The following is a 26,932-nucleotide window of genomic DNA, read 5'->3' on the forward strand; positions in this document are numbered from 1 at the left end:
GTAGGGGATTGTTAAGCGGTTCACAATCTGGGCTCCAGTCTGCACACCCACCCGCCTGAAATCTGCACAGCCTTCCGTCTGCCAAAGAGGGCTCCGAATGCAGCAGTGACCCCTACTGTCCAGAAAGTATTGCTCCCGGGTTAGAAAGGACAGGGCACAGCCCAGAACCCAGGACTCCCGGGGTCCCTGCCTTCCACTGGCCACACAATACCTTCATGCTCACATCTGAAGGTGGCCTCAGAGCTTCCCACAACATGTGCAAAAATCATAAAACAGTATATAATTATCTAGTGCTCAAGTCTGCCGGGCAAGGATACCCCAGGCATTTATGATTAATAGCAAATAGGAGGGACCTCTCGGTCCCTCTCGAGACAATCCAGAGAAACACAAATCATGATCTGTGGTTATTGTTTGTAAGACATGATTTTTCTTTTTTTGAAGCCCATATCCCCTTAAATTATCTGTGTCCTTTCAAAACTGGGCATCTCAAATCCAATAGTCTCGCCAGCCGAGGAAAATGACAGAAGGCGCCTTTGCAGCAATTCTTCCCCCCCTTCTTATTTAAAATTTTGTTTCAAAATACAGTAAGTTTTTCATTTATTTCACTTGCAGAGTCCTTTTCCTTAAAAAAAAAAAAAAATATATCCAGCTTTTGCAGTGCTGAAGTCCCAGGTGAGCTAGGCCTATTTCCCTTTCTGTTACTATGACAACGAAATTTTACCGCAGTCCCAAGGTCCCTTCAGAACTCTCGCATCTACGCCTTGAATTAGAACTTTAAAGGAGAAGATATACATTTTCCCCAGGATTTACCAACAAAAATAAGTAGAAATCAACCAGTCTTAGGAAAATTCTATTTTAAAAGCCCTGGTTGGTGAGATGATCTCGACATGACCTTCTGCTTGTTTTGGGTTTTTTTTTTTAATTTTGTTTTGTTTTTAAACAACAACCACACAAAAGAATTTGAAAGCACTCCAATTAACTGTATGTTTCACTAAAAAAATAAACCAATGAGAAGATGCCGGGAAGCAGTAATGGACAGAGGGGAAGAATTGGTCTGTCTTGTTTCTGAGACTCTTAATCTTTGTTTGCTGAAAAACATTTGGCAGCGGCCTCTCCAGCCCTATCTATGAATAAGGTTGGGTGCAAATTTGGAAACGGCAGCTAAATATTTTCCCATTATTTAGCATCTGGTTTGGGTTTGTCTCTGGGGCCATCTTGTACGGGGGTATGTGGGAGGTCAGGCTTTTGGTGCCATGGAGGTATGGGTGGGTGGGGGGGATCTTGATCAAAATTCTCCAAAAGGACCAGGCCAAAGCAATCTGTGTGCAAGCACCATGCACAGTATGGCACACTCATAACCTGCCCCAGCTTTCAAAAGTGCAGGGAATGTCTGCCTGTGCTAACTTGGGTGGGCTGAGAAAGAGGACAGCTTTTGTTGCAGTCGGGACCGAACAGAAGCCAGCGTTTTCTTTCTGGATGGAGAGATGTGTCTATATTTGTACACTCACCAACTACAACCACTTTCTGGATGGAGAGTTGTGGCTATATTTGTACACTCATCAGCTACGACCACTTGCAAACCCTTCCACCGCTCTAAGGATCTAATACAAACTTGGCTTGCTCACGGGAGCCTCTTTCCAAATGAGAGTCCCCACCCCCCACCGTGTTTGCCTCCCCCCACATCTACCACAGTCACTTCTATCTAAACCCCCCCCCCACGCCAAAGCCAGGTTGAGTGCGTCTTCTCATTGGCGCCTCCATTTTTTCTGAAGTTTTGCTTTTCAACAACTGGGCTCCAGATAATGCATTCTGTATGCCCTGCATGCACTTTCTCTCTCTCCTCCCCCACTCCTGTTCCAGAAAAAAAAAAAAAAGAGGGATCTGGTGAAAGCATTAATGTTCACCGAGCCATTACTTCGAGAACCGTGTGGTAGGTGGAAAAGTGCGAAAGAGATAAATGTTTACATAAAATCCAATTGATTTAGGGAAACATGCGGCCTGGTGAAAGGCTTTTTTCATTTTAAATTAGGACCCTAAACAGTTCTTCGGATGGAGAACACCCAATTTTGATTCTCTCGCTTGTCCTAGGGCTGAGTGTGCAGCCTGTACAGCAGACCCCTGCATACCAAGGATTTAGCATTTGGCTCACAAAGGGGAAAGGAGCAGAGGAGAGGGGGAGCAGGAAGAGAGGGGGAAGATGGAGGGATGTTACATTATTAAATATAGAACTGCTAAAATGGACAGATAACATTAGAAGTACTGTGGTGGACGCTTTTACATGTGAATTTAAAAATTAATTAAAAGAAATTCTAGAACTTACAGACATTGTCAAATCTCTCTTAATATTTTACTGGTATCTTCTCTCTCTCTCTCTCTCTCTCTCTCTCTCTCTCTCTCTCACACACACACACACACACACACACACACACCTTTCCCAACTTCTCAAAACTCTTAACTATCTATATCATATATTAGCCACAGAGTAACTTGCAAGGAACAAATTCTCTCAGAATCCCTTGGGTCTCGATTCCTCCGAAACCAGAGGAGCCTGGACAATGTCAGCTCTCTCTCTTTAGAAACAGAAAACCCCAAAGAATTCCAAGATTCAGACCAAATGTGCCGATTCTCCTTAGCACGGGAGTGATTTCCACTTTTTCCAAGCAAGAGTGACTACGTGAATATTATAACCACTCAGCATGCTGCAGTTTGCCTGTCTTCTGGCTGCATTCTTCACAAGCAAGACCCAAACAAGATCAGGGGTAGCCTTGCTGTGGGATAAAGAGGTATGGAGATGTGGGGTCAACAGCTGAACTCCAGACCCTGGCATTCCAGCAGGATTCCTGGGTCACTGAGACAGTGTTAGGTCCCAGAAGGCTTTGCTTCACTTTCACAAATATGCACTGAAAGTGAACTTAGCCTTGATTGACCATGTGCCCAAACTAGCTCCCTTCTCTGGGCCTTAGTCTCTCCAACAGGTAAAGGAAATGTTCAACTGGATTATCCTGGAGTTTGTTGCAACATCAGTGTTCTATGATTGGTAAAAATAAACAAAGGCAGAAGTGAGAGCCTTCCAGAAAGAGCTATTCTAGGGTAAGAGCCTACTGATGACCAGAGACAATAAGAAAAGAAGGGAAAGTCGTCATTAAAGTCTACGTGAAAAAAAAATCTATCGGGCAGGGTACACCCCTTTGGCCCGTAAGATCTTTTTCTGCGTTCCTGGGAAAGGAGAAATGAATGAAGAAGACCACAACTCAGAACCCTCTCGAACCCTTCAGTGTGGTGAATGGCTAAAGGGTTTGGGTACACCAAGGCAGAAGAGGAGATTAACTGCCGTGTCTCTAGGCTGGTTCTTCCTTTATCCTACGGAATACATTCTAAACCTCTCAGGGGATGCCCAAAACCCCTAATGATACCAAACCCTATGCACGCTCTAGGTCCTCACATACATAAATTTGGCACAGTAGAAAACTAGTAATTCCTAATTCATAAAATTCAACTATAACTATGTGCTGTAATGAAATTTTAAATCCATGAGCTGTTCATACCCAGAATTTCCCATTTCATAATTTTGGGCCGTAGTTGATGGTGGGTAACTAAAACCTGGAAAAGTGAAGCCATAGAGAAGGAGGCACTATATTATGTACTTGGTACACAGAGCATCATTTAAGGCTTCAAACAGTCCTCCCAGTGGAAAGCCATCTCATGAGTGGGGGGGAAGAAGGCCTCAAGAATTTGAGAAAAGTGTCGGGGACCGGATACAATGAACCCAAAACTAGAACCTGGATCTTTATGGCAACTAGCGCCATCTGGTGCTCTCCATCACCTGAGTACACCTTAAAAAACATGCAAGTACTCATTTCAAAGGGTTGGCATCTGGTAGTGGTGCACGCCTCTAATCCCAGCACTCAAGAGGCACAGACAGGAGGATCGCTGTAGGTTCAAGGCCAGCCTGGTCTACAGGACAGTCAAGGCTGCACTGAGAAACCCGTCTTATAAGAACAAAAGGATGGCTGGCATCATGATATGCAAATTACATCTCTATTAATAAAGCTGCTCACTGTGTCTCTCTATACGACGGTCTAAACAAGGAAAGAACAACAACAGAAAAGGAGAAGAAACAAATGAGTGTGGTAATGAGGAGGGAGGGATCCGGCGTCTTGAAGAGCAAATACACCCAAGAAGACATTAGGTCAAAGACAGTCACCAGGGAAAACAGACTTGACATTGAAAACCTCTGCTTGTCTGTTCTGGATGTCATAAAAGGTCACACACAAAGGTAAAGGACTTCGCTTTGTGAAGGACACCACCAGAATGTGCTTGCCCCAGAGTTTCAAATGACTCTAGAAACTTCTAGATATGGGTTTGAATAAGATCAAAGCGCATTACATGCTATCCAAGAAATCTGCCTTTTCCCTTCTAATCTCTGGGATATTGGAGTATTCTTCGTTGTTTAAGAACACAATGGAACTCTCTCATGGCCCTGACTTGTCCTGACCCATCTTGAATAGAAACTGAATTTCAAACTAACCATACAATAGAGGTCAAAGTTAGTGTCCAATGATGGAGGCAGAAGCACCACACAAACTTCAGGAAGGACAACCACTAAACATTCTTGTCAGACTCTAGAATTTTGACCACATGTTTGAAGATCACAGCCAGTGTCCTGCCTCTCAGACTTTCTGGAAGAGACTCTTCAGTGTATCTCCAATTTTAAATCTAAGAACTAATCCTTTTCTTTAAATTTTCAATACAAAACCTTGTCAACCAACCTCCATAGAAAATTCAAGAAAAATGGTATTCAGAGATGTACATTGAAGAGGTGTACAATATAGCAGCTGTCATTATAAGAAACTATACTCCATATAAAAATGACTCCCTTTGGAGTTCCACTGCTGACCCCTTCAAACAAGGAGATCTAATTACTAGCTCAGAAAGAGCTTCTGTCTTAACATAACCATGCCTCAGAAGCCACAGATAAGATGATTCCATACATTCTCCGAAGGCCAAGAACAACAGCAGTGTCTGCTATGACGGCACCTAAGCAGGCAGACTCAGCGAGCCAAACATCTGGTTGCTGTACCTCACAGGTCACATAGGTACATAAAGATTGGTGTCCATTGATCTTTGAGGAAGATAACTTTTACCTGGATTAGATGCCAAAATTTTTTTTGAAAGCCCAGTAAATTAAAATACAACTGGTTTTCATTGCTAATGTGTAATTCAAAAAAGACAATGGCCTTTTCCCTTAAAGCCCTCTTAAGGCGTTTCAGCTACTAAATGTATGGGTGCCAGCACTGGGTCACAGAGTGGAAGGAAAAGGAGTGGGCAGATGCATTCTTCTCTTCCACGTGAGCATCTAACACAGCTTCTCACCTTGGTACTAGAGAGTAGATTAGAGAGTGGATTGCCGGATCTCCTAAAAGATGACACGTCTACTGTCTCACCTCGAGAACATCTCTCAAAATTGCTGACCCTACTTTTAGTGGTGAGAAAGCATTCATGGGGTTGGCTTCCACGTGTGGTTATAAACACCAGGATTTTCTCTTTAATCTTAATCTTTATAGTCTTTTCTGGGCCTTCCAACAATAAAAAGAATAGTTTCTTCCAGAAAAACAAAAAGCCTCTAAGCACCTCCAAATTCAAGCTGCATGTAGTTGACCTGAAGAGGAAGCAAACTTGAAAAGCCGGAACTCTAAGGAATCTACGCAATGCACTGAAGATTTCAGGACCCAGTGACGACCCTGGCAAATATCAGGAGACTCAGTGGTGTCTTGTGGCTGGAGCACTGAAGCACAACTAATAAAAACTCAGAGAGAGAAACTGTGATTCAACCTGAAGACTCAAAAAGCAAAGCAGCCAGCCACTGGCTCTCACCCCGACCTCAGTTCAAAAATGGCGATCCTGCCTCTGGAAATCTCCGAATGAGACTGTGCTTGAGAGCTGCTTCCTCCCATTTTAGAATCCTGTCTAGGGCTGGGATTAAAGGCATCCACACCCGGTTTCTATGGCAACTAGTGTGGCTACTGGGATTAAAGGTGTGTGTTACCCTTGTCTGGCTGTAAGGCTGACCAGTGGGGTTGTTTTATTCTCCTGATCCCCAAGCAAGTTTTATTTATTAAAATCCAATTGAAATGCCACTACAGAGCATGGGAAGGGTTTGTTTTGTACTTGAGGTTGAAGCAGCGAGCATGAAGGCCCAACAAGATTCATGGACAGGATGGATGACTGAAAAGTTCGGACTGACTGTCTTGGGTAGCCGTCTGATAATTTCAGTAGCCATAGGCGGGATGGGGGTGGGGTTAGGGATAGTGAGGGAGTAATTGCACCCGTTTTTCTTAAGATGATGCTCTATCTTCTCCATTTACTTAAAACATTTCCACTGTAAGCATAATACACGAACGGAGAGAAATATCTCTGCTCTTCTCAGACATTCCGAAGGACAAAACATATTACTGTTAGCACTAATTTACCTAGATTGTGTAAGTGGAAGTCCTACTAGGATTTGAAATTTTAAGCTTACAGGGGAAAAAAAAATTTGATACAAGGTTTCCCTATGTAGCTCTGACTGGCCTGGAGCTTGCTATGTAAATCAGGTTGGCCTCAAATTCATGGAGATCCACCTGCCTCTGTTTTCCAAGCACGGATTACAGGTGTGTGCCTTCACACCTGGCCTACAGATAGATAGATAGATAGATAGATAGATAGATAGATAGATAGATAGATAATGTGTTTACATTTATATATAAATATATGCATCATATAAAATTGTGGGTTTTTTTGAGACAAGGTTTCCCTGTGTAACAGCCCTAGCTGTCCTGGAACTTTGTAGCCCAGGTTGGCCTCGAACTCACAGAGATCCACCTGCCTCTGCCTCCTGAGTGCTGGGTTGAAAGGTGTGCGCCACTACACCTGGCATTTGGAGGGGTCAGAAATATTTTTAAGCAACTACTTTTCTTGATTCCAACTACACTCAAGCTCCCTAAGCCCTCTTGACTCAAAGTCTTTTGTGATGGTAATAATAATGGCCTATATTCTTTAGCTCCTGTTCCATTACTTGATATGCATAGTTTCATTAAATCCTCACAACTTAGAGTAGGCGCATTAATGTCCCGGCTCTATGGAGAAGCTGAAAAGTTCTCAAAAGGTATCAGATTAATTATCCAAAAAAAAAAAAAAAAAAAAAAAAAAAAAAAAAAAAAAAAAAAAAAAAAAAAAGTCTGCAGAAGAGTGGGTAGGAAGGAGGCCAAGCTCCAGCTTCTCTGACACTTAGCAAACTGTCACTCCACAGGGAGCTCGTCCAAGCTCCCAACACATAGCAGAGCAGCTCTTCACTTTTGGGATACATGCCCCATTGGTCTCCATTGGGAGCGTCACGTCACTTCCTTCTAGAAATGAGTGTGGAATCAGCGTTCGCTTTGCAAAGCCAAACAAGCACATAAACAATAACAACAACAGCAGATGCCTATTTTTTTTTCTATCTGGGGTCTAGAGAGCCCTGAAAACCCAGTGGTGACATTGGAGGGTGCAGAAGACAAAATGAACCCCTCCGACATTTAGAAGACATCTCAAGAACTCAAATACCTGAAGTCAGCACGGCCCCCCAGGAACTGCAGGGCCCTAGAGAGAAATCAGAAAAGTTCCTAAACTGAATGAGAACGATTCCAACGATTTGTTCACCAAACTCCATGGAGGGAGGAAGAAGGCAGAGATCAGTGGCCCTTGAGAAGCTGAATGCAATCTTAGAGAAACACTTTCTGAGAATTAAGTCTCTCAGGCTAAACTTGAAAGAGTTTTAAGTAATTAAGAGACAGGAGGATTTCCTATGGCAGAGAGTTTTAAATACACCAAACAGCTAATTCCTTTGACAGCTGATAACTCTGGTGTCACGTGTGCCAGCTAAAGGGACACCCCTACCAAACCACTGTCGTGGGACTTCAAAGCCACTGTGAACAGCATGGTGATTATTGTTGCTTAATATTTATCAGGAAATTAGGGACCACTCAAGGCCAGTATTATTTATCCATGCAAAATAAATGCCAGGTGTGTAGTAAATTAGAGTTCTTTGCTAGGCAAATTTCTAATCCTCCCCCGCCCCCGCATTGCACTTCCCAGTCCCACTATATTTTGGGAGGAGCTTGTGTGTGGTAGGTCAGAGGTCAATAACAATGTTTTCTTTAATCACATCCTACCTTGTGTTTTGAGACATGGCCTCTCCTTGGCATGGTAATCTCCACTTAGGTGTGGCTGACTTTTCTGCAAGTCCTAGGGGTCCTCCTATCACCACCTCTCCAAGACTAGGATCACATGATGTGCCAGCACACATTAGGACTACACTAGGATCACATGTGTGTACCAGCACACATTAGGACTACACTCACGTGTCGGTGCACACTAGGATCACATACGTGTGTGCAGCACACCTAGTTCTTTACGTGGGTTCTGAAGCTCAGTTTTAAGTCCTCATCATCACAAGCAAGCATTTCACCAGCTGAGTCATCTCCCTACCCCTCTTCCACTAGATTTTAAAACAAAACTACTCCACAGGGAGTTGTCACAAACCTAGACTGGATTCTCTCAAGACAGGGTAACCCTCCAATGCTAATACATACTCTCCACTCGAATTTCCCTTAATTGTTTGGGGCACATATTGCGGGGGGGGGGGGGAGAGGACTAATTAGTCCAGTCCAACAAAACTACAGGAGAAAAACAACAGAAGATGGCTGCTCAAAGTCCTCAACACTGCACCGAACTGGTGAGTAAAATATTTCACCGTACACACACAGCATGCTGGCTCCTAGCTGGCATCAGGCCCCCAGATTCATTTTCTATTCCTTGTGTGCTCCAGTGACAAGCTCCTGGAAGAGGCATTTCAGTTTGGCAATAGATCTCTGCTCCTCAACATGGTGCCTTCTGGGTAGGCTCTGTTGTATTCATTTAGACACCGGGAGGCAGGGCTTCCCCCACTGTGTAAATCTGACTGTGTATCAATAGACTTTATCTCAAAGCCATTTCCTTCTGAAGGGTCTCCCACAGCCCCAGTGGCAAGCAATTGACTGCAAAAAGTCACTAAGCTGTTAGAGCAGGGGCATCGCCCCTATTCATTCTCCTCTTACTCCCGGCCAGTAACACATTTTGGTTGCTCAAGACCAGCCTCCTACATAGAATTCATATTTATCCCATATTCAGTCTCATTCCCCCAAACTCCATTATTTTGGCACCATGGGAGAAAATATCTCCAAGGAAAAGTCTCTGGTTTTGCGCTCAAATCAAAATCCAGTGCTATTAACGAAAATGAATTCAGAACCCTTTGGACTTGGTTTGGAAAGAGAGCCAATACTAAACATGAGTTTGTCACTTTAACTGTCTCCAAAGATGTCTGGGGGGTGGTTTGGGCAACATAATTATATCTATCTTTTATTTATTTTTTTTCCCAGTGCTAGGAATCAAACTCTGGACCTTGAAACTGCTGCCCAAGCATGCTACCACCAAGACACATCCTCATCTTCCTTTCATTTTCAAACCAGGTCTCCGTCCTCTGCCCTGTTCCTTTTTCCCTTCTCATCCCCCAAAGGTAAAAGGATCTATAGACCAAATCACCTATACACATTTGTTTCAAAGAAGAAGAAGAAGAAGAAGAAGAAGAAGAAGAAGAAGAAGAAGAAGAAGAAGAAGAAGAAGAAGAAGAAGAAGAAGAAGAAGAAGAAGAAGAGAAAAATCTTTTTCTGAGACTTCAGGGTGAAGGAACAAATCTATTTTCCTTTCAAGTACAATGACTTCTGGATGAAGGAGAGAAATGAAGTTATTAGCCAGTCATCGGCTTAATGGGTCCTCAGCCCCAGTCCCTGTCAATCCTGGCCTCCCCTCCCCTCCCCACCCCCTCTGGTTCTCTGCCCTCCCAGCGAAACTCATCTATGCTAGGCTGAGCAGTGAACACCAATTACACCAAGAGCCCTTTGCTGCTGCCTGGTCCGCTGGTTTTTACTGTTTTGCCAGATGGCTGAGGCCAATGTGTAAAACTCTCCACCCTACCATTAATTCATAACTCAGTAATAACTTTCCCACGACTCTGGGAAATTGAAATGAAGTGCAAATGTGAATATTTGGAAAGGGAATCAAGGTTGGACAACTATTTTACACCTGCCAGATTCGATACCGCTGAGACAAAAAAAAAAAAAAAAAAGATAGCCCGATTTCAGCAGACCGGGATGTAACTCTCCCTAAACCAAAGACAGACAAGTAAACACGCAATGCTGGGGAAAGTGAGGAAGGAAGCGGGGCAGGTGCATGCCTCTTCGAATCGCTGTCCCGCCGCTGTCTCCAGTACATACCTAGCGCACCTACGTGTTCTCTCGCGAGTGACCTTGGGCATCTCTGTAACATTAGACTCTATGACAGACTCATAGATTAGCGGGTATGAGTGCATTCTCTTGCTAAGACAGGACACCATCCAATGTTTGTTAGCATCATTAAACTAAAACTGACTTTTCACCTGCTCCCATACCATATGCAGCTGCAAATTTTTAAATTAAACTATGAAGCCATGCATAAATTTACATATATTACGGACTAGCCTCTCCATTTAACATGCAAATGTACTCCAATGTTTCAGAACACCTTCTGTCGCTAATTAATTTGCTGAATTATAATTAGACTAATCCTGCATAATTAATAAGCACAGATTTTTTTTTAATTTGTAAGCAGCTTGAGGAGATCATTCACTTCCTTCTATAAACTGCTAAGTAAGTGTTAAAAAAATCTGGCAAGAACATGTGTGAAAAGGTATGTTTGATGTCGCATACAAACTCAAACTAGCATGGAAGATACAGAAGTCAGTATTGATAATGGTACATATTTGAAGCCGGCACTCAAACAATCAAAAAAAAAAAATTCCGCCCAGAGGATGAGGACTAAGTCTCCCTTTGTTTCCTTGTATATAGTGTTTGAGTCCTTGCCGTCTCTCTGTCGGATCTTCCAAGATCACAGAGGCGGGAAAGGATTAAAGTAACCGTATGTTGTATTAGACGGGATAATGATATTAACACTGTACTGTATATCAAAACACTCTGTGCGTGCTGGGGGCTTAGAAGCCTCTTTGATGGTATTTGGAATCATTTTCATTTTGGCTGCCAAAAACACCCGAGATCCGTCTAGTGGAAACAATTAAGTTCCATTAGTACTGTATCCATTTGGTGATGACTACAATGAAGGGTCCCTCTTCAAGGCAGGAGAGTGGAGTCTAGAAAGGAAAACCCCAAACTGTGCATCTGGGCACTTGAACGTGTGAAACTCTAGTTTTATGACAAAGCAGGAAAGTTGATCTTTTGCCATGTCATCCCGCCCCCTCCGCCCCCCTCCGCCCCCCTCCACCCCTCTCTGTCCGCCTCCCCCCCCCCACACCAACCCCCTCCGCCCCCTTAGAAGCCAGGTTCAGGAAAGCTCAAAGGCCTAGAGAGAAAACATGTTAAAACACTTGGTGCAAGACAGGAACATGGAAGGCCAAGGCAGGCTGGACCGGTTGTCAGGCAACTTGAAAACAGACCAGAGAGGCAGCACAGGGCTGTCAAGGAGAGATTCAGAAAACTTCACAGTGAAAGAAAATAGAGCTTCAGCTTTCCCGTGCCGGTAACCAGAGGACCTGCCTAGCCTAAAGCACTGAGCTGGGTTGGTGAGTACACCTGGCTCTCTTGACCGGCTGATCTCCCTGGCTCCTCCTCCTGGGTGCTGCGATTACAGACTGGCACTACCCCTGGCTTATTCAGTGCTGGGGATGATCCACGCTAAGTGAACACTCTGCCTACTGAGGTCATAGCCAGCCTGAAGTGTGCCTGGTGGTCTGTCGCTGTGATTAAATATATATATTATTATACATGTGATTATATATATATATATCATAGTCATTACATAATACTGTATGCATATAAATAATATAACAGAATATATAATTATATAATACTATATATATTAGATAATAGAATAATAAATCATATGTTCTTTTATATCTATTATATGTATTAATATAATAATATATAGTCTATAATAACTACACACACACACACACACACACACTCATTTACAAAAGCTTCAGCAGAATTATCTCCTGAAGGACAGGCAACAAATCTTCCCAGAGTCATTGCCATGCTAAGTACACCTTCACACTGCCAAGAAACCAACGATATTTTTTTCTTCCCTTTGGACAGAAGTAAGAGATGAATTGGCTCGTTGAGTTGAGAAAAAAAAGAAGAGAAAATGAATAGCTGATCCTGTGCTTGTCCAAAACAGGGAGTGGACGCCAGGCGCATTCTCGTGGGCCAACTCCATCTTCATGAAGGCCATTTACTCCAGGGGCCTCCTCCCTTATCTGGAAGGAGACGTCAAGTCAGTTACCTCGTGGGGCTCTCGTAACAGCTCACAAGTACAAAAGAAAAAAGTTGGGGAGTCTTGGTTTCCCGCGGCTGTAACATTTTTTTTTGTGTGAGCTAAGGGCCTTATTGCTGGGTAACTGGGAGAATTTCTCTAAGCCAGGGCTTGGCCCTTGTGGTCAGTCCTCTGAAGAGATGAAATGATTCAGAAAAATGTTCCTGAAACCTAAGCAAATGCGTGGGAGGAGAGCGACTGTCCCTTTAGTGGATCCCTAGAAGGGACACTGGTGTAGCAAAGGCTAATAAGAGACAAAATTATCCCTTAAAAAAGAACTAGATTCACGAAACTCATCTGAGCACACAGGGCTTTTCTGGGTGGTGTCTAGTAGGCCATTTTGAAACACGGGACTCTAGTTTCTCTCCAGTTTAGACCCGGAGTGTGTCAGTTTTTCTGAGGCAGAGAAATGATAGTTGGTTAAACTCGCAAGGAGAAAGGGAGAGGCCTCCAGGCTGCCCCTGGACTTGTTGGAGTTGACCTGAGAGTTGAAAAGAGCCATGGGGTTCAGCTCCCACCTATGAATGGGCAAGAGGTTTTATTTAGAGAATTGCTTTCTTCGTCTACGCCCAGCCAATTTTGAGCTATATATTTAGAGGTGAGCGTTGAGAGGGAGCAGTTTTGGTTACGTGGAGCTAGTTGGCGAGTTAGTCCTAGGGACTCCTTAGAGAGAAAGAGAAACCGAAACCGTGAGGCATTTAAATGCCCAGCTGTAAAGTGTCTAGTGAAAGCCACTGCTTTTCCTAGAGTGTTTTCCCCTAACCTAAGTTCCCAAGAAACTTCTCAGATTTTGATTTTTGGCAGGAGGGTTTTCTTTCCTGAACATGGTTTATTCCTACAAATCCTCTCCCTCCCCCGCTGTCCCCAGCCTCCAAACTCAGGACAAAGTAGTGGGTTTTTAAAGTGTTTCCTAAGGTTGATGGGGAGGAGGTGAGATGAGGAGAGGGGGGTCCCCGAAGAGAGACTGTGACGACAGCCAATCTCAATTCCGAGTCTGACAGCCCGCCTCCACTCCAGCCCACATCCGCAGTCAGCGTAACCTTCACGCCAGAAAGGGAGACAGAGAGAACGCGTGCCCTGACAGGTAGCAGGTGGTACATACGGAATTATCATCGGCTATTAACACCGGGCTGGGTATCACATTAGCCTCTTCAGCCCGCATTCGCCAACCCACAGAAAAACACAAAACCAGGTATTTCAATATTCTGTGATTCCCTTAGCAAAACACATTTTCTATTACCTAAAAGTAACTGGCTTTCATTTAAAAAAAAAAAAAAAAAACTTTCTTCTTTAAGGGGAACTAAACCTAGATGATATAAAAGTGAAAGTGTGACGGAAATCAGGTCAAGAATTTGATACAAAAAGCATCCAGACACAGCTAATAATATTCTAGAGTATGGAGAGCATAGGGGACAATGAGCATATTCGTCTCATATGACCCCAGAATCCGCCGCCTGCGTGAGATTAGAGGAATCATGCATTTATTTTGCAATTTGTTGGACAAACTTTGCCGGCTCTCAGAACCTCTACTCACTCGACAGGAATTACCAGCTTTGGGCAGGTTTCCAAATCTTATTACCAAAGCCAGAAACCTCTTTGACGTGCCATGAGAATGTTTTCCCTGGCTGGTGCTTTGTTTTTCAAATGCTCTTTAGTGAGCATGCAAAGTAACGGGTGTCACTGGGACATCTCCACGCTTAGTTCTTAGGGGCCCCTCACGCTGGGAGTCTCCCTTTGCTTTTCTTGCCTCTCCCCTAGAACAGCCTTCAGCTTCAGGTCACTTGCTCTCCATCACCTTCCCGTTCCCTTCTCCCTCCTTTAGAACTCTTGCTCCCTCTCATACTCTGCCTTCTACTTCTCGTGTGTGTGTGTGTGTGTGTGTGTGTGTGTGTGTGTGTGTATGAGCGTGTGTGTGTGTGTGTGTGTGCATGTGTGCGTGTGTGTGTTTAAAACAAGGCCTAGCATAGCCCGAGCTGTTTTTGAAATCACTATGTAGCCAAGGATGAGGAGGGCCTTGAACTTCTGACCTATCTGTCTGTATCTCCCAAGTGCTGAGATCACAGGCATGCACCACCATGCACAGGCTTCCTGCGTGCTACATAAGTAAGCACTTTACCACTAAGATTAATCCTAGTTATGTGTGTGTAGATTACGTATGTGTTTATGTATGTATGTAAATACGTATGTTTGTATATGTATGAACATATATGCATTTCATATTAGTCTATGATTTATAATATAGCCCATGGTAGCAATGCTGGGCATCTGACAGAAACCTCCAATAATTCAGGGTTTTTTTTCTGGAGGAAGTCAGTGTCTAGAATTGCTTCATCGATTTTCTCTTCTAAAAACTGAAGCTCAAACAAAAAGTCCCACGAGGAAATCAAAGCCACCATGACCCTGAGGCCCTGGGGCTCCAAGGCTGGCTCTGGACTTCCAGGTAGATTTCTAGTCTTTCTGCCCACAGCGAATCACGCTGCTCTTCGCAGATCTGCTGTTACTAAAGCAACGTGGATCCGGACAAAAATCCTACTCCAAATCTAGAAGCAGGCATAAAGCCTCTCAGGTTCTTTGAGTCACAGAGGTTGCTTACCCCAAGCTCAAAACAAATGCAACAAATTCATGAGACTCTCCCCCATAAACCAGCCCCAATTCGCTTACCAGAAAGGAAGGAAGGAAGGAAGGAAGGAAGGAAGGAAGGAAGGAAGGAAGGAAGGAAGGAAGGAAGGAAGGAAACAAAACAAACAAAAAACCAAGTTCACATCAGTATTTCAAAAGTCCTTCTGATCCTAGCCCAAACTCCGGCCTTACAGGCTGAAGGGAGTTTTGTTTTTTTGTTTATATTTCGTTTCAGATTTCTAAACCTGGTTTTATGTTTTACAATGTTTATAAATGCAGACCACTTCTAATGATTTGAGTTCATTCTAGATACTTATTCCCGCCCTTCATACAAAGTGCCTTGCTGCCTTACAGGGTGCGTCTGCATAGCCCACTCACATACTCGTACATGCTTTCATGATGACTCAGAAGAGGAGGAAACCTTGGTTGAGAAAAAGAGTATGGGAAATTAGATAGTTAGTCATGTCCCAAACTTGAGCTCAAACGCCATTTACTTTGCCAGAATGAACATCACTATTAAGCTAACACACACACACACACACACACACACATATACGCATGCACCCATGATTGCACATAAGTCTTTTTTAAAAAAGAAGTACCCATAAACCAAAGAAACTTTCTCAAAGTTTTCTGAAGGAAGGCAGAGAATTGAAATAGTGATTACATTTGCGATCAATATAGGAAGTGATCTGGGGGTGTAGCTCTGCGGTAGAGCACTTGGTGTCTTCAAGCCGACCCCCAGGATCACATGCACACACAACATACATGTGAGCTGGGCTGGATGGCCCACTTGTCCCATAGGCAGTAGCCTGCAGGAGCAGAGAGCTGGCTTTATCCACAGGAGCCCTCTGAGCCCAGGAGCAGGTCAGTGCTTTCTCCAAGGTGGTAAACGGAAAAACAAACACAAACAAACAAACCCTTCCCTCGGGGAATCAGCAGACAACCTGGAAGTGAAATGTCCCAGCTCTTCACTCAGAGGCCACAGGACTGGCTCCACTTTCTGGAGGAGCAGCTAGCGAGGCCGGGAAGCATGGGAAACAGAAGCCACCACTCCCTTGGGAAGACATACAAGACCCAGCCCAGCCATGCTGAGAGAAAAGCCACTCTCAACCAGTGTCCTCTGCTGACTCAGGACACCAGGGACCTGACCCCAGGCTCTCCCTACACTCCCTATCAGAACTGCCACTCCTAGAAATGGCTGGAGCCCAGCGCCAGAACAAGGAAGTCATCTTGTCCCATGCATGAGTCATAATGTGTTGTCTGCTCCAAATCCACCATTCCTCTGATAGAAGCAGCCTTACAATCTGACAGAATTGAAAACTCAGGCTTTTGTTCTCTTTTTTCTTTTTAAAATTAGTCCTCATCCTGCCAGAGTGAGCGTAAAAAAAGCCACACTAGGGTGGCAGGATGGCTCAGTGGGTAAGAACATCGGCTAAGCTCATGCTGATGAGAAACTGCATTCAAATCCCCGACATCCACGAGAAAAGTGGGGGGGGGGGGGGAGAGGCAGTCCCGTGTGCTTGCAATCCCAGCACTGGGGAGTTGAGACAGGCAAAGATCCTGGGAGCTTGCTGGCAGCCATCCTGACAGAAACTGTGAGCTTCTGCTTCAGTGAGAGACCCTGTCTCAAGGGAACAAGGCAGAAATCAGGAGAGGGGAAAACCCTACATCCTCCTCTGGGTGGATCCACGGGTACAAGGGCTCCTGCAGTCACTTGCCCATTGCATACATCACACACAACATATGAAGGGAGTCACACTAAACGAACAACTATCCCAAGTCTCCAGTTCTTTAGAAACATCACTGCCCCTGGTAGCATACCTACTTCGGTGTATAGAGATGCTAAGCTGATTTCAAAATCCTTTTGTATCAGCCAGGTGTAAGGAGACCGGGATCATTTTAAAATCAAGTTTGAACTGAAAAAACCAACATGATGGAATCCTAACTCTCAGGAGGCCAAGGTGGGAGGAGGATAAACTCAAAGCCAGGCTTGGATGTATAGCAAGACCCTGTCTCGACAATATCATAATAATTCCTGAGAGTAACCTAGTGAGACCTGGGTCGCTATCTCCCACAACGTATTCTTGTCATTATGTTTATAATTCTATTAGGAGTATAGTCTAACTTTTTTGCCTGGCCAAGTCTGTAATAGACTAAGCCATTTCAGAAAACAAATCTAGGTTAGGCTTTGATAATTTGTGTGTGTACACGTTGGAGTGTATATGCATCTGTTATGGGCAATGCATGTGTGTGTGTGCGCGCACACGCATTCACACACATGCAAGCCTATCTTGTGTGTTCTCATCTTATGTTTTGAGACAAGGTCTCACTGAAACTGGAGCTGACTAGTGAGCATCAATAACCCTCCAGTCTCCGCCTCCCCAGTTCTGGGATTACAGGTCAACTTTCTAAATGAATACTGGAATCCAAACTCAGGTCCTCGTGTTTGTGTGACAAGTACTTGCATGACTAGGTCATCTCCTCAGCCCTATCTCCCTTTGACGCCGGGATAGGTAACGCATTGATTTTGCTCTTAACGCCACTGTCTTAGCCTGAGCCCAGCATCTATATTTTTCCTAAGGAGGTGAGTCCCTGAAAAGAGAAGTTCCTACACATGTCAGCTGCGAGGCTTGCAAAATTAACCTCCCGTGCCTCTGTTCATAGTGACAATGTAATGAAGGCTATAGTGCAGGCTACAGGATAAAATTAAGAGAAAGGGGATGGTGTCCAATTACTGCCTGTATTCCCAACCATATTCTCACTTTTCTCTTCCTCACTAACCCGCTCTCGCCCCTCACGCACGTTCCCTCCCTTGTCATCCTGGTAAAATTGGATAACGCCTCTGAGGGATGCTAGGAGAATTACCTGAGAGCTTTGGGGGAGCCTTAAAACACCTTTCAGAACTTTCTGGCGATATAGCAGGTGCTGCTAATGTTCCTAGCACGGTTTCAGCGCCGCAGTAAATAACCACGACACAGTTCGAGAACTGTCTTCCTACTCGAAGCAGTCCTCTCCCTAGAGCTTCAACGGGTGACCCTCCGCCTAAAGGGCTCTGTTTATTTCCCAGGGATAAATTACACAGGAGGGGAACACAGTGGCGAGTAATTAAGTTGCAAGTTGAGGCGGGATCAATGCTTACACTTTAGGGGTTAACACAAAGCTGATTACATCAGGCATGAATCTGTGTTCCGTATTCAGCTGTAAAGTAAATGGGGGCTCTGTGTTTGGAGTCTGAAACATCGCTCAACACACTAAATCAATTTAACGTCAATAATTGCCAGATATATGCTAGATTAAATGAAGCAACGCAGATAGCTTTGTTCACAAAGAGAACAGGGCCAAACAGCTTTCCTGAGCATAACTAATCCTCAAATCCTCTGGTTCCAGAACCAGACGTCTGAGCCCGGATTCTGACGCTTGCAGCATACGACTTGGCCCAAGATGTTACAGGTCTAGCTGTGGCGTGCCTCTCGTACACACGCTGAATATCAGAGCCACGAGGTGACGCTTAAGCAACCGGCATTAAGTACAATTGTGCCCATCGGGACTCCCAAACACACTAGACACATGCCAAACAAGGGACCTGTTCTGCAATAGAGAGCTCTGGATTTCCCAGGCCCCTTTTAGAATGTTTGGAAACACCTGTTTGGGCCTTGGGGGGCCGCTCTCTACAGCGTTTTCAGGCAGCCCTGTTCTTCTGCCTCTGCCACAGCCCTGCAGCCCCGGTCGTGTTCCTAGTGTTCTGATTATTGGATGGGGTCCTATATCTCAAAGCGCGGGTCGCATTTCCACCAAGACCCCTGAGAAGAGGTCCTTGTGTGGGAAATTCTGACATCTCTCTCCCCGTCCCTTAACTCTCATCATTTGGAAAAGTTACTCTTGGGACAAATTTTACACCTAAACAGACCTGTAGATTGCAGAATTTCTCTCAGACCCTTAGTTTAAGAAAGACACCCCCCCCAAGAAAACATTCTAGATGTGCAGCACTAGGAACTTTGAGGGGAGCACCAAGGGGGGGCTCCCCATTTGTTAGCCATGCTGTCATTCTCAAGTCACCCCACCCCGTTATGCCACCCCTGAGTTCCCTGAACACGTTTCTTCAGTTGCCTTTTGACATGAGTCCATACATGAGTGCGCATGCATGAGTGTCCATGTGCATGCCTGTGTATTTGCATCTATTTGTATATGAATGTATATGTATATGCACGTGTGTGCATGTGTCTGTGTGTGTACATGCATTTGTGTGTATGTACCTGTGTATATATATGAGTGTGCTTCTGTGTGTCTATATGTGTACATGTGCACACTGTACAGGCACACACACACACACACACACACACTTGGTTGAGAGATTTCCTTGGTCAGGAAGTCTGCATCTGTCCCATTTCCGCTACTCCACTGTTCCTTCCACATATCCCACTCTTTCAAAATTCACCCACAAAAACTGGCATCCAGGTCCAAAAGTCCTGAACTCTCTTCACATACCTCAGCGATTTCCTTGGAAATTTTATTTCCGTTCAGTTTTAAAAGTCATGGAATTTGGGGTAAGAAGGACACAAGATCTGTCCCTCACCTTTGGAGCAATCCAAACTCACCAGACCACCTGGAAGACCTAAGTACAAGATCTCCAACAGTCCTGGCCATTTCCTGGGGAGCCACAAAAAACTATATGTTTATGAACGTATGCATGTATTTACGTTATGAAATTATACATGTTTATGTTTAAGAACGTTATGTCCTTGAGTTCAGAAACCAGAAGACATATCAGGTGACATTCAGTCTGGCGTGTCTACTTAGCTATACAATTATATACAACTACTTAGGTCAGCACAGGTTAAGTGCCGGAGCTCTGAAGGTTGTGTTGTAAGTGTGGCTAGGGCTAACTAATAAGTAGCCACCTGAGTTTAGGGTCAGACATCACCACCATCACTAAAGTGGGTGAGTTTTATCTGTCAGTTGAAGGCCTTAAGTGCTAACACGTGGCTTGTCTAGAGAAGTTCTGCCTCAGGACTGTGGCACTGACTTCTGCCTGAGTCGATAGCCTGTTGGCTTGGTCCACAGGCTTCGCCCTGCCCATCTCATACCCAGCCTACCCCACAATAAGACAATGTTTTTTATCACATCAATACATGGAATTTCTCATTGGTCCTGTTTCTTCAGAGGCATGGGACTATCTGTAAATCTCTACTGTAGGGATAATCATTATCACCTTGGAAACATGAAAGCACAAAAGAACCTGACGATACAAACAGTGGGCATCTTTCTGCCCTAGTGAGCAACAACATGAGATGCTGGGCCCATTCAACTTCCTGGACTTTCCAACTGGAAGGTCAGGGAGGGGCTAGAGGAATGTCTCTGTGATTCCTGCCACTGGCTTTATGACACTTGAGTCTTGGGTTTTATGTTGAAATACAGTTGTCTGGACCCCTAGTCCCGGACAGAGTTTGCATGATGGTGCAATCTTATCCCGGCTCACTCAGTATGTCAAGACGCATTGTTGGTTGGCTTGTTTCTTTACTTATTTCTCTGAGAAATCCCCTGCTTTTCTAGGTGGGATACGTAAAAAAGCCTTATCCAGAATGAAACCTGGCCTCCATTGATGGAGAAAACCCAAGAACGTATTTCCACATTGGATGAAAATGGACATATGATTGCCTGTATCCTCCACTTCAAGACCATGGCTCGGCTCCTCTTGTCCACTTAGCAAGCCTTGAGAAAATGCCAGAAATGGGTTTCCCTTGATTAGCAGAGAAACAAAATTATTTAGGATCCAATAGAACTAAATGTTTGCCTTCAGGGTGAAGCCCAGCTAGGGTGGGTTTCTGGAACTTTCTCTCTGTTTCTTTGGTTGTTGGGCCTCCAAGATGGCCACACTGGATCTGCAGCTGCAGAAAGAGGAGATCCTTATAGAGGTCTGGTCTTTGTAACTAAAGACGTCGGTGGGGTCAGCTATCAGGGAGAACAGAAGAACACAGGTGATCTCAACGACTCCTAGCTGACATGTCTCTTGAGGAGATGGAGGGTGGAAAAAAAGAAGGCTGTGTCCTTCTCTGCCTGGAAGACTGCGAGGCGTAGCCACATGCACACAGACCAGGAAGTGTTCCTGTGTTCCAGAACACACTGAGTCCAAGGCTTATGACGAGCAGGCACTTGGGGAGGCTTTCTGTTGAGAACTTACAGTGTTTTCAGTGCAGGGAGTGTCTCTATTTTAACACTCACTTTGGACTTCTGTCCCTTCCCATTGGGTATTGATTTTGTTTTTCTTTTTTAGATTGTGTGTGTGTGTGTGTGTGTGTGTGTGTGTGTGTGTGTCCTTGGAGGACAGAAGAGCGCATTAGATCTCCTGAAGCTGGAGTTTCAGGTGGTTGCAAACTGACTGACATGGTTGCTTAGAACTGAATGCAGATCCTTGGCAAACAGCAACAGGGTACCCTTAACCCCTGAGCCATCTCTCGGGACCCCTAGGACAGTTTGCTTTCCTGCTTTCGGAATCAGTTGCACACTAATTTCATTTGTGTAAAATCGTTGCACACAAATGCCCCCCTGATCTGTCTAGATTCTTTGGTCCACGGTGACTTCCTCCCTGAGAGATCTGCACACATTTGTGAAGGAAGCCACGGGCATCATCAGTAACCTTTCCAGCTTTGATTTCCATCCTGCCTGCCTCCTCCAGACTCCTGGGCCATATTCAGAGCTATATAAACAGAGGGAAAGGGATGGAACCCTGAGGGAAACAGCTTATGAGAGGAGAAACAGGGAAAGTGATGAGAGAGAACTGGGGAAGAGCCACGTGGAATGAAACTGGGGATGCTGGGGTTTAGGTGTGGCCTGGGAGAAGCATTCTAGGATTTGCTAGCGAAGAGTTGTAGTGTTAAAAGGCCATGAGACCTTTAAGAGATAGGACCTGGAAAGACATCCTCATGTCACTGGGAACATGTCCTTGCAAGGGATTGAGGTTGCTCTTGTGAGACCCTGATTTGTTCTATCCAGAAAAGGTTATCATTAAAAAAAAAAAAAAAGCAAGTTTAAGCCCTGGCCACTTATTCTCTGGCTTCCTGTCTTGCTACGTGTTTTCTCTCTATGTCCCATGATTTCCTGCTTTGGTATCATCGGATGCAATGAACACAGCCAAAGGGGGCCCTTACCAGAGTCCAATAGCTGTCAGCATCATGGCCTTCATCACTCCAGTGTACCCACTCCATAACGTCCTTTCTAATAAATTACTCAGCCAAAGACATGTTGCCATTGCAACGGGTGGTGGGCTGGAGCAAGGTGTGAGCCTCATGGTGGCCGAGATAGAAGCAAGGTGGCCAATGAAATAAAGAGACAGAATCTCTCTTTACATTTATAATGTTCTTTGAAAGATGCACAGAGAAACTGAAATTGCTCGAATTCCCTTTTATCTGCTGAGGCCCGGATGCCTGGCCTTTCGGATTCATTCAGATGCTGTCTCCCCATCTCATCTGGGATTGCGGACAGCACTACGTGTTTGAAACTTGGCCTGCCAGTGACTTGTCTTATCTCAAGCCATGTACGGTCAATCGTTCTGGGAGACACAAGTTGGGGCTCAAAATTTCGTGGCTGTGTAGTCCTTGGGAAGTGGCTGAAAGTCCAGGAGTGTCCACTAATGCCTGCCTGTGAGGATCATGTACATCAGTGTATGGGAAAGGTGCATCTCAAGCCAGACATATGTACATGTGACCAAGTCTCGGTGACTTGCAAGGACTCATTAGAATCCTTTTATTATGTGTGGTCGGGGTCCTCCAAAGTTGGATCATTTAGTTGAGAAAGGAGTAGCTGTGTGACTCAAGCGATGGCCAAAAAAACAAAATAAATACAAACAAACAAACAAAACCCTGCTTCCTGCCGGGCGGTGGTGGCGCACGCCTTTAATCCCAGTACTCGGGAGGCAGAGGCAGGCGGATCTCAGTGAGTTCGAGACCAGCCTGGTCTACAAGAGCTAGTTCCGGGACAGGCACTAAAGCTACAGCGAAATCCTGTCTCGAAAAACAAAACAAAACAAAACAAAACAAACAAACAAACAAACAAAAAAACCCTGCTTCCTATGTGGGATTTTTTTTTTTAAGATTATAATTTGCTTACAAGGAAACCTCCTGTTGTTGTTGTTGTTTGGTGCTGTTCTGGGTGACACCAGCTGAGTACTCTCTGCCCACGCTATGTCCCCAACCCAAATAAACTTTATCTGCTGCTCGATGAACTTCACTCTGGTTGAGTAACAATATTAGTAGAAAGAACTAAAAGCCATTTTGGTTAACGGAACCTCTGAAGACAGACAGAAGACCCCAGACCTCAAATCTCTAAGTGAAGACATGGCGAGTGTCGCCGCCGCCACCTCACCATCCCTGCTTGGGGACTCTATCTGAGTCTGGCAACAGTGGGGCTTGCACTCCTCAGTCTCACTCCTTGGTTGAGGACAGCAGACTGCTTAGCACGGCGGTGCATCTCCAGAGGAAAAGACAGGAGAGTCAGGAACTCAGTGCAGCAGAGCACCTGGAGAGCTGCGTGAGACACCTGAGACGCCATCTCAAAGACAAGGGAGGGCTGGAGCTAGGGCTGAAGATGGAGCAGTGAAGATACTCTCACAGGGCTGGGTTGGGGGTCCTCAGAGATGTCCTTACCCACCGTGCGTGAAGCCTGGATCTGAGGGCCAGCACCACGTAAACAGGTCACTAACCCCAAATAAAGCCAGGAGGATCAGAAGTTCAAGGTTCATCATCAGAGACATATAAAGTTTGAAGTCTGTCAGGGTTACATGAGACTTGGTCAAAAAATAGGCAAGGGGAACGACGGGAATGGAACCATCCAGTGGATTGCCCAGTAAGCATTTGAAGGAGCGCATCTGAGTTAACACGACCTCATAAAAACAAGAAAGGACTTGAAGCTGAATAGAGTTGAAAGCAAAGGAAACTTCAAACTAAATTTTTATTGAAATTCCCCCCATTGTGAGCCGACATTTTCAATTTTCGTTTCCTTGACTTGGCCCATTTTGCCATAGAAACTTGGATGTTTTCATTGAGCCGCGGCCAGCGGAGTGGAGGGGCATACCATAAATTTGGAAAAGTAAACAAATGCTTCAGAACTTCCACTTGAAAACCACAGCTAAAAATGAAATCAAACCTGACCCACCCCTTTTCCTTTAAATTGTGGGAACAGACTCAGTCGACCTCAATTTCTAAGCCCATAGTAAACTTCACATCAGCACCTCAGAGGTCATCGTGCAGCCCACTGGAGAGAGCTTCTGGAAGCTTTGACTCATACAGCAAGAGCTGGACAACTTGAAACAGAACGTCCCATCTCCTCTGCGCCCCCCTTCCTTAATATACATGTATGCTTAAAAAAATAAAAAAAGGAAGAAAAATTGGTTTCTAGATATAGAGAGGATCATTCACTCCAAATGACTCCTTTGATGAATGTGAACAAAAGGACAAAATTTGTCACCCACGTAATATGACCGTCAATATTTTGTCCGCTACATTCTTTCCAATTTAAAAACAGTTCAATATCCCTTTTACCTTCAAGTATCAGCACTTAATAAGCAGTGATGGATGGCTTTTATTTTTGTTTGCATTTCAGCCTTCCCTGCTTCTGTTACAAGGGGACCATTTTGCTTGGGGGAAATGTAGATCTCCTGTCTTTCTTGGAATGGCGTGTATCCCTCAAGGAAAGACGGCCATATTTAATTCATAACCCCCATCGGCTACACAAACATACAACTTCCCATCAATTAGGCAACACAGAGATGCTGTTGAAAATCAATGAGCTTATTATTAAGTATATTTTTTTCATGTAGCAATAATAGTTATTGCGCTGTTGTGATTACGGCAGTGTCGGCGGTTGAGGCTGCTTTCAGAGTGTGTGATTGGCTTTGATCCTGCTGGGAAGGAAGGCATTCTGCAAAAAGGCAGGATCCAAGGGACGGCTGCCCTGACTGCCTTCTGCCATATTTCAAAGCCACCAAGAGAAAGGGGGAGATGCTTGCTGTAGTGGAACCAAGCCCAGATTGGAGGCAAATGATAGGTTCTAATCCCAGCTCTGCCTAGAGCTAGCTGTGTGTCATTGGGTAAATTTCTTCTTTATTCTAGGCCTGGTTTCCCCCATTTACTAAAAGGGGGGGCGGCGGGAGGGAGGGAGAGAAGGAAAAAGAGAGGGAGACAAGGAAGGAGGATTATCTTACATGATCACTAAATGTTCTTCAACCTCCAATTTTAAGATTCTGTGATAACTTTTGCTTCAGTAGTAAAAGAAACAGGTAGAGCCAAATACAGTTCAGCCACTCTTAATGGTCCCTTTCCAAGACTCCATTCTTAAAAGGGGTTGGAAGACAGGGGGGGGGCGGGCAATGGGGGGAGGTGAGTGGAGTTGGGGGAGCAGAGCGGGAGGGAGAACACTACAAAATCTGGAATCTGGAACAGACATTAAACGAATCCAAAATCCAAATCTGCCCATATTTGTGTTTTCATTCTCCTTGTATGTTTATTAGAAATAATTTTACTATTTTGACACATGCCGCGACTGCCGGAGCCTCCTGCCTATAAACAGAGACGTTAAAATTGTGCCAGCACACGCAGAGGTTAAAAACAACATCGCGACGATTTTGGCAACTGCCTCCTGTGCTGTCTGGCCGCAGCTGATCTAAACCGAGTCCCCCGTAATTGCAGGAGAAGGTGGAACAGGTTTGCTGCTAATTGGAAAATTCTGCAAATGGCAGCACTGAGGTAAATTGACAGTCGTTAGAATATTAGCAGAATGAGGGTACTGATTAGTGAAAGCTCAGATGCGGACTTTTTTTTTTTTACTGCCGGAATCTACTGGCAAATTGATAATAAAAGCTGAACTTAATAATAACAGCTGTTATTTGACCCGGTAATATTTTTTTTAATCTGTTGCTGTTCCCAGACCAATAGCACATAAAGAAGGCCTGTATCCACTGTTGCAAAATTATTTTGAATCCCCAAAGATAGATTCTGAGTCAGGGAAGGCCGACTGCTTAAAGGGGCCGTCATCAACAGTCATGCGCGGATGGAAAGGTCCCCCACTAAAGCCCCCGACAGCTACGTTATTCTCCATCTTCCTTCAGTTCCTGCTCTGCATGTTGGAGGGCCACCACATCCTCTTTAGAACTGGGTCTGGATCCGATTTTCCGTTTGGGCTAAAGCTGTGACTGGCAAAAATGTCAACATTAACTTATTTTTCATTTTAAATTGACAGGAAGGAACGTAGGATGTCGTTAGAATCGTGTCTTTTATCAGCACGGAGCTGTTCTTACTCGCTGCTTCCCATCACCACGGCAGAAAAATACAGATGGGAAGGGACCAGGAGGGGACATATTAATTAGAAGCATGCCGTGTATCTATAGAGAAGGGGCTCTGACTTCCCCCATGCAGTCTGCCACGTTAGAAGGGAATCCCCGAATGCACCCAGCGGGCTTCCATCTCAGAGCCCTCCCATCTACCACAGAGGGAGTCTGAGTTGGGACCATCTTTCTAACTCTAGGGCAATATGGATGAAAGAAGCCCCGAGAGCCCACCGACGCAGGAATTCTGTCTCCAGGATTTTTCTTGAAAGAGACCCGAAACTTTCGCCTCAACGAGTGCTCTCTGGACAAAATGGTACCCTAAAGTACTGTATCCTAAACTAGATAGTCCCTCGGTGGTGTCATAAGAGGATATCCAATAGCATTGAAAAGCAGGTCTGCTAAGAAATAAACAGATTAGAAAAGAGTAAACACACCATAAGCACTCTTTATAAGAGAAGAAGTACAGCAAGAGTCACTGAGGTCTTACAGCGATCAGGGCGGTGATTTACTTACTGGCCGCTTTGTATCTCATTTATACTGTCGGTTCACATTTTCTAAACTGTGTGACTTGAGTATACA

The 26,932-nt window shown here is 44.7% G+C and overlaps 1 protein-coding gene across 2 annotated transcripts in view; it reads right to left on the reverse strand.

The window, feature by feature from the left end:
• Positions 1–26,932, reverse strand: part of Ebf2 (EBF transcription factor 2) — a 195,230-nt gene that overhangs the window by 58,487 nt on the left and 109,811 nt on the right. The window lies entirely within an intron of this gene.

This window comes from Alexandromys fortis, unplaced genomic scaffold, assembly GCF_014885135.2.
Source record: "Alexandromys fortis isolate MF-2015 unplaced genomic scaffold, M_Fortis_MF-2015_v1.1 scaffold_203, whole genome shotgun sequence".
Classification (NCBI taxonomy): Eukaryota; Metazoa; Chordata; class Mammalia; order Rodentia; family Cricetidae; genus Alexandromys; species Alexandromys fortis.